The 16,184-nt window shown below is 38.2% G+C and overlaps 1 pseudogene; it reads left to right on the forward strand.

Annotated features, from left to right (window-relative positions):
• Window positions 1-1,687: 1,687 nt before the first annotated feature.
• LOC121475024 lies at window positions 1,688-5,924 on the forward strand (annotated as a pseudogene).
• The last annotated feature ends 10,260 nt before the right edge of the window (window positions 5,925-16,184 follow it).

The raw sequence follows: 16,184 nt of genomic DNA on the forward strand, positions 1-16,184 counted from the left end.
GATACCCTGCTGTGGTGAAGAACAAATGCACATATTCAGAGAAAATATGACCATCACAGGTGGCTTTTGAAATAAAGAAATCTTTATGACTGAGCAAAGAATTCTGAATAAATGAGCCCCTCAGAAATAACCAAAAAACAAGGTAAATCCTGAATATTGTGCTCAATGTTCTTCCGTATATTAAAAAAGGATTAAAAAACACCCCCTAACTTCAAGGAGATTAAAATTCAGTTCAGGGAACAGAATATTCACATAGGAAACCATCAGGCAATAGTATTAAACAATAGGTAATCCAGTGCCAAAATAAAGAATACAATAACATATGGAAGTTTAGAGAATGTGTATCAGTACAAATCAGAGAGCTAAAGGAAAGTGTTGTATGGCAGATGGGACTAGAATGGCCTTTTAAGAATGAGTAAGATTGAATGGAAGTTACAGGACTTAAGGCAAGACAAATATCATGCATAACAATGGGCCAGTTTGAAGCTGAACACTAAAAAGAGGTAATAGAAAGCAGAGGGAGATATATCTGGAGAAAGAATACGGAACTGGGCCATGGCAGCCCTTGAGGCCCTAGCATATAGGAGTCAGGTCAAGACAGGGGGGTAGGTTTAAATTTAAAATAATAATAATTTTAAATTATTAAATTTAAATTTAATTTAAATTTAATTTAAAACATAATAAAACCAATATTCTTTAAGTATTTACTCAGCATTTATTAGAGGACATACCTAAGAACCATGTGATAATAGAGCTATTACAGAAGGAAAACTCCTGTTGGGCACCCTTAACTTAGTAAAATAAAAGCCATGGTTAACCTGAACTCATCTTCTTCAGATGACTGTTTAGTGACCATCTGCTGTTATAAGTTAATCCTCCACCCCAAGTGGGCTATCAAAGGGATCTTTCCAATCATATATTTTTTAAGAAGAGTTTTTGTAAATCATTTTTCCATCTGGTTTTTTTTTTTTCTAAGGATATCCAGGTTTTTTTCAAAGATTTTGCTTATTTATTCACAAGAGACACAGAGAGATGCAGAGACATGGGCAGAGGGAGGAGAAGCAGGCTCCATGCAGGGAACCCGATGCAGGACTCGATCCCAGGACTCCAGGATCACACCCTGAGCTGAAGTCAGACACCCAACCACTGAGCCACTCAGGTATCCTTGGATATCCAGTTTTATTTTACACAGTTGCCTCCTTTTTTTAAAAAAAGATTTTATTTATTTATTCACGAGAGACATACACACAGAGAGGCAGAGACACAGGCAGAGAGAGAAGCAGGCTCCATGCGGGGAGCCCAATGTGGGACTCGATCCTGGAACTCCAGGATCACGCCCTGGGCTGAAGGCAGGCCCTTAACCGCTGAGCCACGCAGGCATTCCCCCCCACCCCACCTTCTTCTTAAGTAAGTGTTACACCCAACATAGAGGACTTGAACTCACAACCCAAGATCAAGAATCACATGCTCTACCACTGAGCCAGTCAGGCACCCCCACCTGGTGACCTTTGAAGTGAGGTTGTGATGATGTGGACTGGTGCCTTTGGCAACCACTGGATTCCTAAAAACAGTCTTCTGTAATGAACTCTGATGGCTTTGACAAGTCCTGATAAATGAAAGGAGACTAAATCAAAGAGAATAGTCAAAAGGCTCCTGGAGCAGTCTAGGCATGAAGTGAGTGATGACCATGGACCAGGTTGGAGATAGTGACACTGGAAAATGAAGGAGTTGATCTAAGAGCTTTTTCAAAGGAAAAATGAGACAATTTTGGTGTAAGTTTCAGTGTAACTAGTGATGCAAAAGGAAGAAAGATGATTTCATGATTCCTAGATTGGTAGGTCTGAAGAAAGTGGCATCACAAACAAATGGAAAAGTTACAAAGGGAGTTAATGTTGGAAAGATGCGTTTGATTTTTCAAGTCATGTTAAGTTTGAGACAGTAGAAGAACAGAATTTCCAGAGAAACTGTGAACTATGGGACTAAAGCAGTGATGAGAGATCAGCTCCAGTTATGCAAACTTGAAGGTCATAGGAATAGTATGGTACGAAGTTAATAGAAAAGAGGAGGTTAAGGGCACAACCCTGTAGACTTGCACAGTAAGATACAGGAGGAGAAAGTGAGAGGATTATAAAACAGACAAAGAATTAGTTGATTATAATGCAGAACCAAAAAGTGTCTTTTAGTGCAATAACAACTTTAAAAACACATGTATCATTTTCAATTCCAGCTACTTAAGTAAGTGTTCCCTGGAGTAGCCTTTCTGGAAATGTATTATATAGCAGATGTTAAGTTTAAAAGGATATGTTTGGGAAATGTGGGTTAAATAGAGACAAACCAATTTCTTTAGTGCAGGAATCTTCAGAGCTTTTAATACTAACATTCATTGTGATTCTCTAAGAGAAGAAAGCAGTGCTTCTTAAAGCTATTTGATCACAGGAACGACCCCCTCCGCCTTTTTTTTAAGAAGCAGTTCCTGGGACTAGGTTTTTAAGGACAGACTTTGGGAAATCTCGCTGTAGGTAATAGTCCAGCCTCTATAAAATAGTCCAGTCTCTATAAAAGGACTTTAATTGACTGTAATTGTCAAATTAAACATAGCCAGATAATAGCCCTAGGATCCTTTTCATTATTTTACTAAGATCTTAATATAAATCAGCAATGTTTGATTTTTTAAAACTATTTCCATAATATTAATTCTTATGGTTCAAGTAGAATGAAAAGCTAAACTATAAGAACATTTATTCCTGTTGATCTAGCAAGTCTTTAGGGAAAATGTTCTAAGAAAACAGTAAAATGTGAAAAAGGCTGTATTTATGAAGAAGTTCATCACAGCATTATGTATGATGTTGAAAAATTACAACATCCCTAAATGCTTAACAACATATGATTAGTACATGTATCATTGTATAGGCTATAGCAATTATTGGGCAGATTGCGTTATATTATGGGGAAATGCTTATGTTAAGTGAAAATAGAAGAAATTAAAATTGAGTGTAGAATCTTTTTATAATTGCTTATAAAACCATACACATAAAAAAGGTAAAGGAGTTAGGACCAAAAAAATTTTTTTTTTAAAAAAAAAAAAAACCCCTTTTAAAATTTAAAATTTTTAAAACCCTTTTAAATTTTTAAAAAAGGGTTTTTTTTTAAAAAAATTTTTAAAAAGGGGAAAAAAAAAATTTTTTTTAAAAAACCCCCTTTAAAAAAATTTTTTTTAAAAAAAAGGGCTTTTAAAGTTTTCCCCAAAAACCCCCCCTTTTCCCCCTTTTTTTTAAAAATTTAAAAAGGTTTTGGGGAAATTTGGGAAATTTTTTTTTCCCCCCAAAAAAAATATTTTTTTTAAAAAAAGGTTTAAAATTTAAAAAAAAAAATTTTTTAAAAAATTTTTTAAAAATTTTTTTTTTAAAAAAAAAAAATTTTTTTAAATTTTTTTAAAAAAAATTTTTAAATTTTTTTTTGGGTTTTAAATAAAAATTTTTAAAATAAAAAATTTTTGGGTTTAAAAAATTTAAAAAAAAAAGGGAAAAAAAAAAAAAAATTTTTTTGGAAAAAAAACCGGGGGTTTTTTTAAAAATTAAAAACCCCGGGGTTTTTTTTAAAAATTTTTTTAAAAAAATTTTCCCTTTTCAAAAAAAAAAAGGGGGGTTTTTTGGAAAAAAAAAAAAAATTTTTTTGGGTAAAATTTTTTTAAGGAAAAAAAACCCCCGGGAAAAAGGGGTACCCAAAAAAAAGGGAAAAAAAATTTTCCCCCAAAAAAATTTTTTTTTTTTTTTAAAAATTTTCCCTTTTTTTTAAAATTTTTTTTTTTTTTTCCCCCCCTTTTTTTTAAAAAAAAAAATTTTAAAATTTAGTTTTAAATTTTTTTTAAAAATTTTTTTAATTTAAAATTTAAAAAATTTTTAAAAAAAGGGGAAATTTTTTTTTCCCCTTTTAAAAAAAAAAAAAAAATTAAAAAAAAAAAAAATTTTTAAAAAGGGGCAAAAGGCAAAAAAAAAAAAGGGGGGGGCCTTTTTAAAAAAAAAAAATTTTTTTTTTTTTTTTAAAAAAAATTAAGGGGAGGGAGCCTGAAGAACTTAGTTGGTTAAGCAACTGCCTTCTGCTCAGGTCATGATCCCAGGGTCCTGGGATTGAGTCCCACATTGGGCTTCCTGCTCAGCAGGGATTCTGCTTCTCCCTCTTTCTCTGCCCTTCCCTTGCTTGTGCTCTCTCATTCTCTCTCTGTCAAATAAATAAGTAAAATATTAAAAAAAAAAGTTAATGTGATTTGCCACATTGAGACAAAAGGAGAAAAATCATATTTCAATAGATGCAGAAGCATTTGATAAACTGCAACATTTTTCACGATTTTAGAGAGAACTTTCAGCAAACTAGGAATAGATGGTAATTTCCTTAATTTACTACTAAAGAGTGCCATTAAAAAATCTTCTATAAATATCATACCTAGTGGTGAAACAGTGAAAGCTTTCCTTTGATATTGGAAGCAAGAAATGTTGCCCTGTATCATCACTTCTATTCAGTATTGTACTGGATATCGTAGTGGCATAAGGCAAGAAAAAAAAGGTAAAAAAATTATTTAAGAAATAAACATGTCATTACTCAGATAATATAATTATGTATGTAGGAAATCCAAGATCATCTACAGATACATTATTAGAATCAATAGGAACATTAAATAATGCTCTTGAATATAAAATCAATATACAAAAGTAAGTTTCCTTCCTTTTGTGAACAAAAAGGAGTTAGAAAATGAAAGTTTAAAGAGGTATAATTTACAATAAAAAAAATCAAGTCCTTAGAAATAAATCTAACATAACTGTATAAGACTTCTACAGAAAAATACTTCATGCAAGTACAAAATGTAATGAGAGATATTGGAGAAGACCTAAATAAATGGAGTGGTATTCTTTTCAATTTGATATATAAATTCGGTCTTATTATAAATTCAATCCTAACCTTATTTTTGTGGAACTTGACAAGCTGATTCTTAAAAGTCTTTGGACAAAGGGCCAAGATTTTCCTTAAAAAAGGAAAATCAGGTGGAGGATTTGTTTGTTGAGTATGAAGACTTCTTATGAGGCTATAATAACTAAGATAATATGGCACTGGCATGAGAACAAATAGATCAATAGAATATATAGAAAGCCCAGAAACAGACAATTGATTATGACATATGGATACTTGGCTTTTGAAAAATATGGGACTTTGGAGCATTGAGAAAAGGTAGTCTTTTCAATAATGATGCTAGAACAACTGGATAGCTGGCACACTGTAAAATATGTCTGGAATATATACGCAAATCCAAGCTCAACAAGAGAGTTTCCTTAACCAAAACTGCCAAGAAAGGCTTGGAACTGAAATAGAGCCTGATAGAAGAGTTTTGGAAGCACGTGGATGCATACAAGTACTTTTTCATCTTCTCCATGGCCAACATGAACAACAGCAAGCTGAAAGACATCTGCAACACTTGGAAGCACACAGCCAGATGTTTTTTTGGCAAAAACAAGGTGATAATGGTGGCCTTGGGTCCAAGCCCATCTAATGAGTACAAAGCCTGCATCAGTCAGCAAGAAGTTGAGGGGTGAGGGTCGGTCTCCTTTTCACCAATCAAGGAGGAAGTGAATGAGTGGTTTACAAAATACATGGAAATGGACTTTGCTCAAGCTGGAAACAAAGCAACTTTCACTGTGACCCCTAGAGCAGTTCCCCCACTCCATGGAGCCTCGAGAGAGCTGTGGTGACCCTGCTGCCTAACTATGAGATGTCCAAGGAGGGTGACACACTGACTCCAGAGCAGTTCTACATGCTGACGCTTTTCAGTTATGAGATGGCTGAATCCAAGGTTGCTGTCAAATACATGTGGGATATGCAATCCAGAAGGTTCCAGGCAAATGGGAGATGACTTGCCCAAGAGTACATCTGAGTAGGAAGAAGAACCAGAGGGGAAGAGAAGGGCCGACAAGCACTTGGGGCCCAGATGTCTGGGACCACCTTCCTGCTGGCCAAACATCAGGGAGGGCAAGAGGGGACAGACTGCTTTTCTGTAAGGAATAAAACTCTCTGCAGGATGGCTCTCTGTGGACGGCAAAGAGGACTTTTCCTAGAAAAAAAGGCCTCGGCTTCAGGCTTTTGTTTGGATTCCCAGAATTCCTTTTGTTTACCTTGAGCCAGCCTCCAGCACTGGCTCCTGCGTGATGGCTGAAGATGTGAGAGCCACCACCAGAGCCCTGGGGCTTCTCTCCTCTGGCCTTTGTGCCCCTACTGGAATCAGGAGTTTGCCAACGAATAGAGGAACCCTGGCTACCCTTCCTACCCTTTTCTTTCTCTCCCTCCTCCCCCCATCCCATCCCCCAGCCATGCCAGGGCCAAGAGCCTTAACAGAGGACAAGACAGGACGCTTTTAATAAGACGAGAGTAAAGCCACTTCTAAAACCCAGAGCAGATATTAAAACTGTTCCACAGCAAAAAAGAAAAAAAGGTGGTGGTGGGGGAATTAAAAAATAAATAAGATATATCTAAAATATAGTAAAGAGAGAAGAGATGGAAAATATAAAGTAGTACATGAAAAAATATAATGAGATGGAGTAACATATATTTAATTAGAGTTCCAGAAGGAGAAAGTGGAGATAATAGAGCAAAGGCAATATTTAGGAGAAATACTGGCTATAGATGTTCCAGAACTAATGAAAAATATGAATCAAGAGATCTATGATATACAACATATCCAAGCAGAATAAATTTAAAAAGTGTTATTATGCTATTTTTTAGAAGATTTTATTTATTAGAGAGAGAGAGCACAAGCAGGGGAAGCAACAGAAGCAGAGGGAGAAGCAGACTCTCCACTGAGCAGGGACCCTGATATGGGGCTTCATCCCAGGACCTTGGGATCATGAACCTGAACTGAAGGCAGATGCGTAACCAACTGAGCCACCCAGGTGCCCCAAGAAATATCATTGTAGAACTACAGAATAGCAGTGCCTGGGTAGCTCAAATGGTTAAGCGTCTGTCTTCGACTCAGGTCATGATCTCCAGGTCCTGGGATTGAGTCCCACATCCCACATCTGGCTCCCGGCTCAGTAGGGAGTCTGCTTATCCTCCCTCTTCCTCTCTCCTTGCTAATGCTCTCTATATATTATCTCTCTCTCTCAAATGAATAAATAAAATCTTTAACAAAAAATAAACTGAGAGCAGTCAGAGAGAAGGGAAGGAACACCTACAGCAGGATGACAAGATAAGAACAGACATCCTAGCAGCTTCAGTGAAAGCCAGAGGGAAGCAGAATAACTCGTTCAAAATGTTGACAGAAAGTCCCTATCAATCTTGAATTGGGCATCCAGCCAAGTTATCATTCAAAAATAAAAGGAAAAGAAAAAATATTTACAGGTAAATAAAACTGGGAACTTCTACTACAAAGAGACTTGCTCAAAAGGAACTTCTGAAAGATATATTTTAGAGGAAAAAAACGGAAGATATATTTTAAAAGGAACTTCTGAAATTCATGATAGAATAGTTAGTGAACAAGTAAAATGGTAGTCACATGTCTATTCAAAGAAATAGTGGCCTATATAAAACAATAATAGTGTGTCATGTATGGTATTTAAAAAGAACTGGGGGGATCCCTGGGTGGCTCAGTGGTTTAGTGCCTGCCTTCCGCCCAGAGTGTGATTCTGGAGCCCCGGGATCCAGTCCCACATCGGGCTCCCCGCAGGGAGCCTGCTTCTCCCTCTGCCTGTGTCTCTGCTTCTGTCTCTCTGTGTGTCTCTCATGAATAAATAAATAAAATCTTTAAAAAAATAAAAAAATTAAAAGAACTGGAATGAGGGGGGATAAAAAGAACCGGAATATTATAAATAATGTATGAATCAAGAATCTCTTTGAATATTCCAGAGGATAATGGTAACTCCAGTGCAGAGGCCCAGTGGATACCATCTTTGCCAAGTGATTAAAATCAACATCGCCACTACATTATGTACTTTAAGATTGGGAGGACTGGGAAGGGCTAATCACTTTGCAGTTTTCTTGCCAAATATGCATATGCTGAATCCAATTAGGAAAAAACATCAGACAAATCCATATTGATTTGGATTCCATTCTGCAAAATAACTGATCAGTTCTCTTTAAAATGTCAAGGACATAAAACACCAAGACTCAGAAACTATCACAGATTGTAGGAGACTAAGGAAATGTGACAACTAAATTTAATATGGGATCCCAGGTTAGAAAATGTAAAAATGTAAATTTCAAATAAAGTCTGTAGTTTAGTTAGTAGTATTATGCCAATGTAAATATTGCAACTTCTCTGTATATATAAAATTATTTCAAGATAAAATAAAAACAAGACCTGGGCTAAAATGTTCTAAAGTCTTTTTTATCTGAGGTAAATGAGAAATTGTTCAGCTTTAAGAGTATTAGTCATGTTTGATAAAATTTGATAAATTTTAAGTTATTATTAACAATAAAAGTGGAATAGGTAGCAGAATTATAAAGAGAAAAACTTTAAGGGGAAATACACAAAAGAAGAGAACAATAACAATATTCAGGGAGTTGTGTTTTTTTTAAATAGCTGCTTTTAATTTTTAAAAATGATTTTATCCAGTTATTCATGAGAGACAGAGAGGCAGAGACACAGGCAAAGGAAGAAGCAAGCTCCTCGCAGGGAGCCTGATGTGGAACTCAATCCCTGGACCGGGATCACGCCCTGAGCCAAAGGCAGACGCTCAACAGTGAGCCACCCAGGCATCCCTCAAGGAGGTTTTATTAATTAATTAATTAATTTATTTATTTATTTATTTACTTATTTATTTATTCATGAGAGACACACAGAACGAGAGAGAGGCAGAGACACAGGCAGAGAGAGAAGCAGGCTCCATGCTGGGAGCCTGACATGGGTCTCTAGGATCACGCCCTGGGCTGAAGGCAATGCTAAACCGCTGATCCACCCGGGCTGCCCAAGGAGGTTTTTTTTTTTAATGTAAATTCAGTTTGCCAACATATAGTATAACACCCAGTGCTTATCACAACACATGCCCTTCTTAATGCCTGTCACCCACTTACCCCATTCCTCCACCCACCTCTCCTTCTGCAACCCTCAGTTTGTTTCCCAGAGTTTGGAGTCTCTCATGATTTGTCTTCGTCTCTAATTTTTCCCCACTCAGTTTCCCCCCCTCCCCTTATGGTCCCTTTCACTATTTCTTATAGTCCACATATGCATGAAACTGTATGATAATTATCTTTCTCTGACTTATTTCACTCAACATAATACCTTCCAGTTCCATCCACGTCAATGTAAATGGTGGGTATTTATCCCTTCTGATGGCTGAGTCATATTCCATTGTATAATATAGACCACTTCTTCTTTATCCATTCATCTGTCGAAGGACACTTTGGCTCCTTCCACAGTTCGGCTATTGTGGACATTGCTGCTATGAACATTGGGGTGCAGGTGGCCCATTGTTTCACTACGTCTGTGTCTTTGGGGTAAATACCCAGTAGTGCAATTGCTGGGTTATAGGGTAGGTTCATTTTTAACTTCTTAAGAGATTTCCATGCTGTTTTTCAGAGTAGCTGTACTTGGCATTCCCACCAACAGTACAAGAGAGTTCCCCTTTCTCCACATCTCCACCAACATTTGTTGTTTCCTGACTTGTTAATTTCAGCCATTCTCACTGGTGTGAGGTGGTATCTCATTGTGGCTTTGATTTGTATTTCCCTGATGGTAAATGATGTGGAGCACTTTTTCATGTGCTTGATGGCCATATGTAGATTTTCAGGGAGATTTTTTTTTAAAGCAAAAAAATGAGAGGAAAAGAAATTGGGCAGAAAACAATTTAAAGGGAAGCATAAATAAGTCCAAATATATTATAATCAAAATAAATGTGAATGGATTAAATAACCAATTAAAGGTCAGATTTTAAAAAACAAAAACAAAAGCCTAAATGCTATTTATGAAAGATGACTCTAAAGCATAAGGTTACAGAAAAGTTGAAATTAAGAGGAGGACCCATGTAATATATGGACCTTGGTTTATGACGAAGGTGGCACGAAGATCACTGTAGAAAGCATGGCTTTTGATTTTGGGTCAACTAGGAATCCACACAAAAAGAAAAAGATATTTGACCCCTCTCTTGCCATTTACAAAAACCAATTTTAAGTGGACTATGGATCGAAATGTAGAAAGTAAAACAGTGAGAAGACATTCATTAGAGAATGAATTCTTAAGTGGACACACACAAAAAAACATTGTAATAATAATAGGTTGAAAATAACATAATAGGAGACATTAATATATTATATTCTATCCATGCATAGAACTTACTTCAGCAGAACCTTAACTTCACCAGGCCAGGCTGGGGTTTAATCAATCTATTTTTGGCTTTTGCTTTAACTTAATGGTAAAGATTATTAAAATCATCTGTATCCAAATCCATCTCCACTCAGAGTTTCTCAAAATGTATGGCTTATGGCTTTCATTTTAACTATGGCTGAGAGTATTTGGGTCTATAATTTTCTATATCCACAATATGTTTTGTTGTATTTTAATTTTATGGTTTTTGCCTTTTGTGCCTTAAGAAATTCTATATTTACTTCTCTATCAGGATCTCACAGGAGAACATAATCCATTCGAACTGAGTAATTTGGTAGAGTGTAGGGGAATCACAGAGGATAGTGTTTGTGTCCCGGGGCTGGTACAGTGAGCTCCACTGTTACTCCTGAGCCTGGAAGGGGAGAGACAGAGAACCCAGACAGTGCACTGTGAACAAAGACAGCTGACTGGAGCTTGGACTCAGGATGAATGAACAGTCAGCAGCAATGCTACACCAAAGAGAGCCATCCCACTCTCACTCTCCTCCATTCTCCTTATCTTCTCCTGCAGCTGCCTTTTGGCTGAGCCCTTATGAGGGACGCTTGATGCAGTCCATACAGTTTGGCCCTTTGCACAAAGCAGAATCAGAGGGTGGCAATTACAAAAATGGCCAGAAGTCTTTCCGGTGTGTGTATGTGTACCAAGAAGTAGAGTCCTCACCTCTTGAATCTCACTTTGGCCATGTGACTCAAATTTTGGCAAATGGGGCACTAGCAAACATGACCCAAGTAGAAGTTTGCAAAGTCCTTGGACACTGGAGGACTGTCCTCTTGCAGTTTTTGAGACCCCTACCCCCTATGCTGTGTGAGAGAAGTCTGGTTAGCTTACTGGCTGATGAGACAGTTGGCTAATTACTCCAGTCTTCAGCCAGCTGACACGTGGGAGCAGAGTGACCTGACTGCTGATTGGCAGCTGACCACAAATGCATCGGTGAGCCCAGCCACCACTATCAGAAGAACTGCCTAGCTGAGCCAACCCCAGAGGGCTTACACACAGAATTGGGAGCTTAATAAATTGTTCGCTATGCAGCAAAGACCAAATGATGCAAGTGGTGAATGGCATCTATCCAGCACAGATGTTTTAAAAATTTATATGCTTTGCCTTTCACAGTTAGTTCTTTAATCCATATGGAAATTATTTAGTATATACTATGAGGTAGGGATCTAATTTAATTTTTCTCATATATCTAGTCAGTAGTTGTTTCTGCAATATATTCAATAGTAAATTCTTTTTTCACCGACTTCTAATGCTGCCTCAACCATATATAAGTGTAGAGCTGTTTCTGTAATTTCAGTCCTATTCCCTTTATCTGTTTGTCTAAGTTTGTATCAATATCACATGTTTTAATGATTACAACCTTATGATAAACCTTGGTATCTGGTAGAGAAGTCCTCTTCCCTTTTCCTCTTGCTTCAAAATTATGGTGGTTATTCTTGATCCTTCACATAGCCAGATCAATTTCAGGATCTGTGCATCAAGTTCCACAAAGTATCTTATTTGTATTTCAATCAGAATTGAATTAAATTGATGAATTAATTTGGGAAAGAAGTGATATATTTATGATATTGATACTTACTATTTGATCACATGGCATATCTCTGTTGCTCTGTGGAATGATGCCTGATTTCTATGTCTTTTTATTTTTATTTTTTAAAATATTAGTATATAGGAAATATTACTAATTTTTGTATGTTGATATTATCTCCAGCAATATGACTGGGCTCTCATACGAGTTCTAATAACTTTATACATTCTACTAGGTTTTCTGTAAAGATAGTATTACAAATATTGGCAGTATTTATTTTTTCTTATCTAATTCTCTGACTCATTTATTATCTTATTGCATTTGTTAAGCACTTTAGTAAGTACAATGTGGAATAGGAGGAATGATAGCTTATTTTTAGTCTTTTTTTTTTAATCTGCTAATGTGGTGTATTACATTAACAGATTTTCTTTACTGAACATCTGGCATTTCGAGGGTAAATCAAACGTGGTCGTTAAATATTGCTTTTTAATTCCCTTTGAATTAAATGTAACATTTACTCAGAACTTTTATGCCTGTGTTATTAGTACATTTGTTGACAGATTCCTTTTATTTCTTTTTTTTTTTTTTTTTATTCATGAGAGACACACACAGAGAGAGAGGCAGAGACACAGGCAGAGGGAGAAGCAGCCTCCATGCAGGGAGCCTGACGAGGGACTCGATTCTGGGTCTCCAATATCAGGCCCTGGGCTGACAGTGGTGCTGAACTGCTGAGCCACCAGGTCTGCCCAACAGTTTCCTTTTCTGTAATCTTCTTAATCCAGTTTTGTTGTCAAGGTTAACCTCATAAAGGGAGCTGGGCAATTTACCCTAATTATCTGTTTGTTGAAGTATTTTATATGTCACAGAGATAATCTGTTCCCTAAAGATTCTGTAAAAATTTCCTTTTGATCTCTTAACTCATTAGATTTGATGGTTACTGATTTGTCCAAGTTTTCTTTTTCTTTTCAAGACATGTGGTGAAGTAGCTACTTTCTCCTGGCTTCATGTTTCTATATAGAGGAAACTATCTGTGTAATGCCCTTGGCCTTGAGCCTCACCTCCTCAGTATCTCCTCTACAGAAAGATTTGGATAATTGATGAGCTTATCTCCTTCTGGGTTCCTTCCAGGTCTTTCTGTCTGCCAGATTCACAAATCTGAGCTGTTTTCCATTGAATAAGAGGGTTGAACTACCTGTTGGGAGAGCAAAGTTTGTCATCTGTGTGATGACAAAGTACTTCGAATTCAGCGGGGAGCTATTAGAAGTCCATTTAGCTACAGACCAAGGCCACTTTCTCTAAACTGTTTTATCAGTAATACATGTGATAATTTAGTTCCCATCTACTTGATTATATTCAATGATAAAGAACTTGGGAGGGGAAAAAAGGGTGTTATCCTTTGACTGCTCCTTGTGGGGCAACATCTGGTGCCTTGGCCGAACACTTTGGAAAATAAATACAGCTGGAGAAATTAAGTCTCTAGGGCAGTAAGGATCCCCGGTTTATAGCTGTAGAGTTTTGACCTTGACATTTTGTAGCAGCCCAGATTGTGCATTTGGCTTTTGTGGGGATGGCTTTTTCAGGTGGCCTTAGCCCTCGGGCTTTCTTCAGTAAGCATGGCATACATGGGACTGTGATCTTGATGGGTTACCACAGCTTATGGTACTTTTGTCCCCAGGTGTTTGGTTGTTTTTCTGCAAAAGGTTTTTTTTTTTTTTTATTGTGGTAAAATACATATAAAATGTATTTTAATTATTTTCAAGTGTATGATTAGTTGCATTTAGTACATTTCACACTGTTGTGTAACAAGCTGTAGGATGAAAAACTTACTAAACGAGGGCTGCTCTGGTCTCTGTGTCTGGGTATCTACAGATTGACTATGAATGCTGCATCCAGTTTGGACTGGAAATAGAGGAGAAACAGAGTCAGAGATGAGATCTCTTATTCTATTGTCCCAAATTAGGTCAAGTGCCCAACATTGAACCAATGACTGTGGCCAAGAGTCAGACTAATAAAATTTTAGATAGTACTACATGGCTTACCCCTACAGCCAGGGGTAGCTTTCGCCTACCCTAAATATTGCAGGAGAAATATATATGTATATATGCATGTATGTTTTTATATGTATGTATACATATACACATATATATCAGAGCAACTGAAACCCAGAGGAAGAACAAATGCTGGAGAAGCGACTATGATGTCCCCTATAGCCATTTCTTAGAGATAACCAGTGGTAAATATACATATTACTTTTTTTTTTTACAAAATTTGGACCTTACTATGTAGTATCATTGTCTAATATGGTAGTAGTAGTAGCTACATGTGGCTATTGCAATTCAGATTAAATAAAATTACAATTTACCTTCTCAGTCACGCTAGCCATCCTTCAAATGCTTAATAGCCAAATGTGTAAGTGTGCCTACTAACTACCTTATTGAGTGCAGATACTGAACATTTCCAACATCACAGAATATATGTCATAATTAACCTACTGTGATCTAAAATAAAATATTTGGAAAGCTTATCTTTCATGCCTGCAAAATATTCCATTGAAGTCTGCATTATCATTTGTATGACTATTAGCCTGTGAACATCTTAATGGCTGATGAATAACATTCTGAATATGTATAGGATAAAAATAAAAACAAAAAATAACATAAAAAAAAGTAAATATGTGTGGGAGAAAGTTTCCCCGTATCCTCACAAGCATTGAGAGACTTATTTAAAAGTAAATATTGCCAATCTGATAGGCAAAAAAAAAAAAAAAAAAAACAGATCCCAACTTTGTGTTCATAAATATTAAAGTCCAGGGACGCCTGAGTGGCTCAGCGGTTTGGGGCCTGCCTTCCGCTCAGGGCGTGACCCCGGGGTGCCAGGATCGAGACCGCATGGGGCTCCCTGCGTGGAGCCTGCTCCTCCCTCTGCCTGTGTCTCTGCCTCCCTCTCTCTCTCTCTCTCTCTCTCTCTCTGCCTCTCATGAATAAATGAATAAAATCTTTATAAATAAATAAATAAATAAATAAATAAAAAGTCCAACAACACCCCTATGTAGTTTGTTAGGTCTCTGGAGACATGAGTATCAAGCACAAGACGTCTGTCCGTCCTGCAGTATCAAGACATTGTTTCCGGGGATGTGGACTAGGCCGCGGGCCGGTGCAGGCCGCCGGAGGTGGGCGGGCCTGGGGCCTGGGGCCTGGGGCCTGGGGCCTGGGGCGGGAGGACGGCAGAGCTGTGGAAGTGGCGGGCGACGGGGCAGGCAACCTGGGTTGGCTCGTGCGGTGGCCGCGGTGGGCAAGCTGGAGCCTTGGGCGGCGGCTGCGGGCGGGCGGGGCGGGCGGGGCGGGGCCTCCGCGGCGGCAGCGGCTGAGCGCCCGCCTCTGTGCGCTGGCCCGGGTCACACAGGGCACCTGCGGGCCGGCGGGGCCTGCGTCAGCTCGCGGGAGGCAGGGCGGCCGCTCGGGAGCGCGCTCATCGCGGGGGGGGGCTCCACTGTTTATTTATTTTTAAAGGTTTTATTTATTTATTCATGAGAGACACAGAGAGAGAGAGAGACACAGGCAGAGGGAGAAGCAGGCGCCACGCAGGGAGCCCGACGCGGGACTCGATCCCGGGTCTCCAGGATGATGCTCCACAGTTTAAAGGGACCGCCGAGGTCCCGCGGATTCGGAGGTCTGCAGGCGCGTCTGCCTTTGCCGTTACCAGGACGCGTGGTGGGAAATGAGTGTAGGCACAAGAGAGGTGGCTGTGCTCCGCGAGACAGCTCCTAGGGGGGCTGTGCCCTGCCTCCCCCGCCCCCCCCCGCCCCCATCGTCTAAACAGGACGAGTTGAAGTTCCGAGACTGATGTAGTCATAGCCTAATATAACCCCAAACACAGCATCTATCAGGAAAAAAACGGGAAGTCTTTGTAGCATATGAGGATGCAATTGAAAAACCTGATAGCTTTTGGAAAAAAGGAACAGAAAACTTAAAAAGGAACCTGCTTGATTTCCTAATACAAATACCTGAACTATAAGAACATTGAAAAAAAAATCAATGAATTTCACCATGGTTGAATAAAGTTTTCTTGAATGCATTCGTATCTTTTGATGACCAACACTATCACATCCTCTTTCAAGGTGATTGCTTACAATGTTCTTAGAGTACCAAATTAACAGAAAACCTTCAAAGCATCTTATCCATAGACTCACATCAGAGGCTCTCGCTTCATTTGCAGAGAGGCCCTTATCTGCAAAGCAGGGACTTGACCTTGGTGAAGAGTCACAGTCCTCGGATTATCAGGGTGGTTGGCCCACTTTTT

Source organism: Vulpes lagopus, chromosome 13, assembly GCF_018345385.1.
Source record: "Vulpes lagopus strain Blue_001 chromosome 13, ASM1834538v1, whole genome shotgun sequence".
Classification (NCBI taxonomy): Eukaryota; Metazoa; Chordata; class Mammalia; order Carnivora; family Canidae; genus Vulpes; species Vulpes lagopus.